This window comes from Octopus sinensis, linkage group LG9 (genome assembly GCF_006345805.1).
Source record: "Octopus sinensis linkage group LG9, ASM634580v1, whole genome shotgun sequence".
Classification (NCBI taxonomy): Eukaryota; Metazoa; Mollusca; class Cephalopoda; order Octopoda; family Octopodidae; genus Octopus; species Octopus sinensis.
Genome location: NC_043005.1, coordinates 71,138,669 through 71,148,077, shown reverse-complemented (window position 1 = coordinate 71,148,077; position 9,409 = coordinate 71,138,669).

The window sequence follows — 9,409 nt, the reverse complement described above, 5'->3', positions numbered from 1 at the left end:
GTTTGTCGGAGACCCGTTAAGAAGTGGCTTGTATTTTGTAATAAAGAGATTTTCTTTACTTATTCTTTGTCTCGAGGTTGTATCGTCCTAATTGGTAGAGGGGGAAAATTCTGAATTTGGTGTTTTTGTTGGCGCAAGTATCTATGTGTTGGCTAAAAGCTATTTTTCTGTTTTGGGAATTTTTTATCTGGGATCTGTGGCAGGGCCATTCGTTTACGCAAACCATTTTTTGTTTGGCCTATGTACTGCTCTTGACACCCGGAGCAGGTTAGTGAGTATATTAGTTCTCCGAAGCACATGTGAAGTTGCTTTTCACTGTAAACCGTTGTCCCTGTTTGAAGGAGAACTCAGAACCCTCGATTAGATAGTCGCATATCCCGCAATTGGGTCTTCCACATTGTTTTAACTGTCGGCTTCTGTGTTGAAGAGTGAATTCGGGTTTGTGTAAGGAGACTTTTCATGGATCTAGGCTGTCTTTTGCTTTTTATGATCGTGTGTTTGGAGGATTGTTTTCATTCTGTGGTCTTTTTTAGGAGGGGTATGTTGTGGAGGATGGGTCGAAGGCTTCGTTATTGAGAGGGTTGTGTGTGGAGATGTATGGTAAGGCTTTTGGTTTTAAGTTTTTCTTTGATTTGGGATGTCTCAGTTCCTTGATGTTAAGTTGAAGGGCACGTTGAATGCACTTGTCAATAAGTGAAGGTGGATAGTTCCTGGTGATTAGGGTATCTTTTAGTTCTTGTAGTCGTGTGTCTCTGGTGTTTGCGTTAGAGACTATATAGTGCATATCCTTTTTGCTAGATTTGAAGGGGATATTCATCCTGTGTGTCTGGGTGGCATGAATTGAATGAAGATATTGCTTAGAGTCTGTAGGCTTATAGTATATGTCTGTTTCTATTATATTATTAGCTTTCTTAATGAGGATATCGAGGAAGGGGAGTTGTTGTTGGCTATATTCCATCGTGAATTGGATGTTTACGTCCAGTCCGTTTAAAATTTTCTGAATTCTATGAGTTTTTCTATATTTTTATGCCAAAGGATGAAACAGTCATCTAGATATCTCTTCCAGTGTTTTCTATGTAGCAACAAAAAATAATGAGGAACTAAAATCCATATTAACCCATACAAGCAGGGCTCACCGACAAAGAATATGATTATATGACCAATTTCACAAGTAAAACTAGCCAATTCTACGGTATACCTAAGATCACAAAAGTGAAAAAATAAGCAACGCATGCAAGATAGCTACAGAACAAAATAATTAAAGTCCTAATCCTAATGACCTCAAATTGAGACCCATAATAGCAGGTCCCGCATGCGAAACCCACCGCCTCAGTAACTTTTTAGACACCCTGTTAAAACCACTCCTCAAACATGTCAAAAGCTATATAAGGGACGACTAGATATGCTCAATCACCTACCGAATACTATAAACAAAAACACCATACTGGTATCCTTCGATGTAGTCAACCTCTACTCCAATATCCCCCACAACCTAGGACTAGAGGCAATCCAATTCTGGCTAGAGAATCACGCCACACGAACTACCACACCGCATCAAAAAAGAATTTGTGATAGAAGGGGTTAAATCATCCTGGAAAATAACTTCTTCGCCTTCAATGACAACTTCTACCGACAAAAATCGGGGACTGCGATGGGTACACGAATGGCCCCCTCCTTTGCCAACCTAGTCATAGGATACCTAGAGATCAGTCTGTATCGTAAGGTTCTAGAAAGATATGGCAGCCCTTTCCCTCTACATAGAAAACAACTGGAAGAGATATCTAGATGACTGTTCATCCTTTGGCATAAAAATATAGAAAAACTCATAGAATTCCAGAAAATTTTAAACGGACTGGACGTAAACATCCAATTCACGATGGAATATAGCCAACAACAACCCCCTTCCTCGATATCCTCATTAAGAAAGCTAATAATATAATAGAAACAGACATATACTATAAGCTACAGACTCTAAGCAATATTCCATTCAATTCATGCCACCCCAGACACACCAGGATGAATATCCCCTTCAATCTAGCAAAAAGGATATGCACTATAGTCTCTAACGCAAAAACCACAGAGACACACGACTACAAGAACTAAAAGATACCCTAATCACCAGGAACTATCCACCTTCACTTATTGACAAGTGCATTCAACGTGCCCTTCAACTTAACATCAAGGAACTGAGACATCCCAATCAAAGAAAAACTTACAACCAAAAGCCTTACCATACATCTCCACACACAACCCTCTCAATAACGAAGCCTTCGACACCATCCTCCACAACATACCCCTCCTAAAAAAGACCACAGAATGAACACAATCCTCCAAACACACACGATCATAAAAAGCAAAAGACAGCCTAGATCCATGAAAAGTCTCCTTACACAAACCCGAATTCACTCTTCAACACAGAAGCCGACAGTAAAAACAATGTGGAAGACCCAATTGCGGGATATGCGACTATCTAATCGAGGGTTCTGAGTTCTCCTTCAAACAGGACAACGGTTTTACAGTGAAAAGCAACTTCACATGTGCTTCGGAGAACCTAATATACTCACTAACCTGCTCCGGGTGTCAAGAGCAGTACATAGGCCAAACAAAAAATGGTTTGCGTAAACGAATGGCCCTGCACAGATCCCAGATAAAAAATTCCCCAAAACAGAAAAATAGCTTTTAGCCAACACATAGATACTTGCGCCAACAAAAAACACCAAACTTCAGAATTTTCCCCCTCTACCATTTAGGGACGATACAACCTCGAGACAAAGAATAAGTAAAGAAATCTCTTATTACAAAATACAAGCCACTTCTTAACGGGTCTACGACAAACAATTAATATACCTCAACTTTAGAATAAAAGAAAAAAATATATATACACACACAAATACTACACTCCATAGAATCCATTACTAATCAGCCCCTTCATAGCTATATTTACACCCATTCATATTCTCCCTTCTCTTTGTTTTCTTCTTCTTCATCATCATCGTATCATCATCATCATCGGCGTCATCATCATCGCCACCATCATCACCACCATCTTCTCCTTCTCCTCCTCCTTCTTCTTCTTCTTCTTCATCATCAACGTTATCATCATCATCACCACCATCACCATCATCTTCTCCTTCTCCTTCTTCTTCTTCTTTCTCTCCACCCCCCTACCCCTTAAGTTTGTCACTAATGTTTTTTAGTATAACACCTACGCTAATTCTATAAACAAGCCTGTCAATATAAATTTCTCCTGAATTGAACTGAGACTGCCAGCCGCCACTGACCATTCAAAATACGACCATCAGGGCACTCCCAGATTCTCCCACCCCCCTTTCCTCACCAGCCTTCCCTCTACTACCCTACCAAGAACTCACAACTACCTCGAACACACAAGTGCAAACACAAGGAGTCAGAGAAAGGCAGAATGCACTTAAATCTGAACACTACTATAGAAATATTCTTTTAAAAAACTTTTCTTCTAATTTTTCTAAATTTATTATTTAATCGTTACAGTTGAAAAGGTCTCAAAATGACCGAACCGGTACTGAAATGTTCACTATAAAATTATTTTAGCATTTTCTATTTTTTACTTGTTTTTTCATATATATCAACTCGTGTGTTCCTTTTCACCCTTATATATATATATATATATATATATATATATAAATATATATATTAATATACATTTATTCAGGCACTATTTTATGATTTTATTATCATTGTATTTTCTCTTGTATTTTTAATATTAAAATTATCATTTTTTTCCATTTATTCATTATTTTCCATTCTGTCTCCAATAGTTGGCATTACAGCCAGATAGGCCTGGAAGCAGTTTCACTTCTATTATTCTTCTAACGAAATTTATTTATTATTTTTACAAATAGACTATTCTCTGTCTCTTCACAGTCTCTTGAAAGCATTTATATTTATTTTAAAGCTTTTTTCTTTTTTTATTTGGTTGCTTTCTTTTAATTTTACACAATATATTTCTGCTAGTGTATTGTTAATCATTTCATTTCAATTGTGTAGTATTTTGTGCATGTGTGTGCGTGTGTGTGTGTGTGCATGTGTGCGCGTGTGTGTGTGTCTGTTTTACTTAAATAAATATGCAATCTGGTCAAGTAGATAGGCTGTCGGCCCACTTGCTGATGTTTTTTAAAAGCATATATGCCTGTATATGTAAATACATACATATATATACATACGTATATATATATACAAATATATACATGTATATATATATGCATATATATAATATATATATACATGTACATGTATATTTATATGCAAATATATACATGTATATATATGTATATACATATATACATATATATATATGTATATAACAAACATACATATATAATATATATATATATATTATGATATATACATACATACATACATACATATATATATATTATATATAATATATATGTAATATACATACATACATACATACATACATATATATATAATATATATTATATATATATATATCTATATATATATGTATATATACATACATACATACATACTACATATATATATATATATATATATATATATATGTATATGTAAGTATATAACTTGTGAAATACATACAATAACATAAGTCTTTGTCAAATAGTGAGTGACATTATTGGATATGTTTGTTCTTGTGTGAATCACATGAGAGCAGTCATATTAAATGATGTCTGATGTATGAAAGTCTGTGTGTCTGTGCATCTTGAGAGATTCATTTACTGAGATGACGTGCAACTTGAGTAGCATTCTGCATTTCATAAATATTGTATAAGGACATGCTTAAGTCTGCTATCACTATCTAGTCTCCTCCACTTGAATATCCAATTACATAGTATCCATATATACATATATGTATATGAGTATTTATTTGTCCACCCTTTTAGCTGTCCATTTCCCCAACTCACTCTCTCTCTCTCTCCATCTACACACACACACACACACATTCATTCATATTTATATATTTTATCCCTTGAACATCAGTCTCCTGGAATCTCCTCCCACAAGTTTTTCCTGCTATCTTTTTTTCTGCACTTCAAACAGAATATTTACAGTATCAATCTCAATAGTCTTATAGGACTTGAAAGAGACCTGGGCTCCGTCTCTTCCTTCAGATTCACCAACTAAACACACACACTCACACACATATGCATACACACATACACATGCGTACATGCATACATACATTGATACATTAGATTATAGAAGGGAGCACTTCACAATCCATGGTATAGTCAATAGGCATAAAATATGCTTCACAAAGTGTATAATTAAAATGTGATTAAAAAAATTCAATTTGGTAATAAATTTACTTTTAATATAAGGATAAAATATAAAAAAAAAACAATCTTGTTAGTGGCCACCATATTAAAATACCTTTTAAGGTGAAAATTACAAGCAATTAAAAATAAGGGCAAAAGAAAATAATTTTCTATGCCAATATGCTGAGAAATAGACAAAAGTCTATTTTTCAGCATTATTGGCATGGAAAATTTTTTTCTTTTCTCCTTATTTATAATTCTTTTTATTCTTTTATTTGTTTTAACCATTTGACTGCGGCCATGCTGGAGCACCACCTTCAGTCAAACAAATCAACCCCAGGACTTATTCTTTGTAGGCCTAGTACTTATTCTATCAGAATCTTGTGCCAAACTGCTAAGTTACAGGGATCCTATGCACAACAGCATCAGTTGGCAAGCGATGTTGGGGGAACAAATAGAGACACAAACACACACACATATATATATATATATATACATATATACGATGGACTTTCAGTTTCCATCTACCAAGTCCACTCACAAGGCTTTGGTTGGCCCGAGGCTATAGTAGACGGCACTTGCCCAAGATGCCACACAGCCACTCCTGCACCAATATAACTATATCTATCTATCTATCTATCTATCTATCTATCTATCTATCTATCTATCTATCTATCTATCTATCTATATACATATACAATGGGCTTCTTTCAGTTTCAATCTACCAAATCTACTCACAAGGCTTTGGTCAGCCCGAAGCTATAGTAGACAACACTTGCCCAGGGTGGCATGCAGTGGGACTGAACCCAGAACCATGCAGTTAGTAAGCAAGTTACTTACCACACACCCACTCCTGTGCCTGTATTGTTTTCAATGTGATGATATAATCACTTCAGTAAACAAATATCATCATCATCATCATCATCATCGTTTAACGTCCGCTTTCCATGCTAGCATGGGTTGGATGGTATATTTTTAAGAAATCTGAAATGCTTTGTCTTAATATTGTTTTTTTATTTTCTCATGGAGAGTGGTCATATACTCCTTCAACATTTCAAATGCTTAGAACTTCGCTCATGAAGTTCATGAAAGACTATACTCAGCTTGTGTATTTGAATTGAATGAACAGATCTATAAAATTTTGTAAATCTATACTGCATTGCATATTATTTTTAAAATCAATTGTTTCAAATAATAATGTCTGACAACATGAACAAGCAGTAGCAATTGTAATTTTATTTCATTTTATTGCATATTACATATCTGATATGTTGTATAGAATAAAAATAGGTTGCTTACTGAAATGATCGTAACATCAATTAGAATTTCTCTCCTTCTCATTTTAATTTTTATGTGGCTGTGTGGTAAGTAGCTTGCTTACCTACCACATAGTTCTGGATTCAGTTCCACTGCATGGCACCTTGGGCAACTGTCTTTTACTATAGACCCGGGTCAACCAAAGCCTTGTGAGTGGATTTGGTAGATGGAAACTGAAAGAAGCCCATTGTATATATATGTGTGTGTGTGTGTGAGTATATATGTTTGTGTGTCTGTGTTTGTGTCCCCAACATTACTTGACAACCAATGCTGGCATGATTACATCCTTGTAACTTACCAGTTCGGCAAAAAGAAACCGGTAGAATAAGTACTAGGCTTAGAAAGAATAGGTTGATCTGCTTGACTAAAGGCAGTGCTCCAGCATGACCTCAGAAAAATGACTGAAACAAATAAAAGAATATATATATTTATACATATATATGTATGTGTGTATATGTGTGTGTGTGTATATATATATGGATATAGTCTCCCCTGAACTGTTAGTTATTTACTCTCGTGTGATTGCTTGTATTCATGTTGGGATGGTTTATAATGACACAAGTGACCTTTGGTCACTTATGACATAACCCACTCCTCCACACTTTTTATTTACTGTTTTATTTACTTCTTTATTTACATCTACCCATCTAACGGTCCTAGCTTGCCCTTGGTTTTAAATTCAACTGACCAGTTATAGAAATGGCTGGACTTTGGTCAATTCCATTACGGACAACTGGTGGTTGGTCTTTAGAATATATCAGTAAGTACACTATTGCAAGAACTGTACAGGTATGCTTTTGGATAAATATTAATTAGCACTATTTACAAAATCATAAGTACTATTCTTTCTAGACTTTTGGCGGATCCTGTTATACTTAAATACTAGTTATATTTTCTTATTATTTATACACCCTGGCACCCCTAAATAAAGATTAACCCACCAATTATTTTTCTAGTTTATTTTGCTAGTTCATTTTGCTAGTTTATTCATTTGCTGATCGACTTCACTGCAAAATGGTATGACTCTAATTTATTAAGCCTTCTTTCCTCATCTTGAGACCCTGTTCTTTCCTATTCCCTCTTCTCTTCTTTTATTTTATGCATTTGTGTTCACTCTGATGAAGCTCCATGTATCAGATTGGATGTGCTATAAAGATTGACGAATATTATTCTCATAAATTTCTTTGGTGGCACCAACTGACATTGGTAGCAGAAACAGCTGTTGGCAATATTGAAGTTTTGTATTAAAAAATAATTAACCGATGGTAGTCAATTTCTTGTTGATCAGAATTTTTCTCCATTTTCTGCTTATATTATATACATATATATATATATATATATATATATATATATATATATATAAAAGCACCACTGATGCCATATTTCTGGTGAGACAGCTGCAGGAGAAATACCTAGCCAAAGATAAGCCCCTGTACCTGGCTTTCGTTGACATGGAGAAAGCCTTTGACAGGGTTCCCCGATCCCTTATCTGGTGGTCAATGAGGAAACTAGGGATAGATGAATGGCTGGTGAGGGCTGTGCAAGCCATGTACAGGGATGCCGTAAGTATGGCAACATGTACACAGAAGAATCCAAAGTAGAGGTTGGGGTCAACCAGGGTTCAGTACTCATCCCCCTCCTATTTATCATAGTCCTCCAGGCAATTACGGAGGAATTCAAGACAGATTGCTCCTGGGAGCTCCTCTATGCTGACGACCTTGCTCTAATTGCTGAGTCACTATCAGAACTGGAGGAGAAGTTCCAGGTGTGGAAGGAGGGTTTAGAATCGAGGGTCCTTAGAGTCAACCTAGCTAAAACCAAAGTACTAATAAGTAGGAAGGTAGACAATCCACAAATGTCTTCAGGAAGATGGCCCTGCTCGATCTGTAGAAAAGGTGTAGGTAGAAACTCTATAAGATGTACCCAGTGTAAGCTATGGACACATAAGAGGTGCAGCAATGTCAAAGGAAGGCTAACTGGGAAGATAGTTTTTGCATGTGGCAGATGCTCGGGAGCATTAAACTCTGAAAATCTGCAGAAAACAACTTCCGTCACTCTCCAGGGGAAAAAACTAGAAGTAGTTGATAGCTTCCGTTATCTAGGTGACCAAGTCAGTAGTGGGGGTGGGCGCGTTGAAAGTGTAACTGCTAGAGTAAGAATAGCCTGGGCAAAGTTTAGGGAGCTCTTACCTCTGCTGGTGACTAAAGGCCTCTCGCTCAGAGTAAAAGGCAGACTGTATGATGCATGTGTACGAAGCCATGCTACATGGCAGTGAAACATGGGCTGTGACTGCTGAGGACAGTCGCGAGGAATGAAGCCAGTATTCTCCGATGGATGTGTAATGTCAGTGTGCATACTTGACAGAGCGTTAGTACCTTGAGAGAAATGTTGGACCTAAGAAGCATCTGTTGTGGTGTGCAAGAGAAATGATTGCGCTGGTACGGTCATGTGGCGAGAATGGATGAAGATAGGTGTGTGAAAAAGTGCCAATCCCTAGCAGTTGAGGGAACTTGTGGAAGAGGTAGACCCAGGAAAACCTGGGACGAGGTGGTGAAGCACGACCTTCGAACTTTAGGCCTCACTGAGGAAATGACCAGCGACCGAGACCTTTGGAAATATGCTGTACGTGAGAAGACCAGGCAGGACAAGTGAGTCCAGCCCACTTATGCATGCCTTTCCTCCCTTGGACACACAAAGACCTGTCGAGGCAAGTGAAGTCGATATCGAACCTCATCCGACGACAGGCACCCATGCCAACCCCCCTTTGCTTGCAAAGACCTGTTGGGGCAAGTGAAATCGAAATTGAACCAATC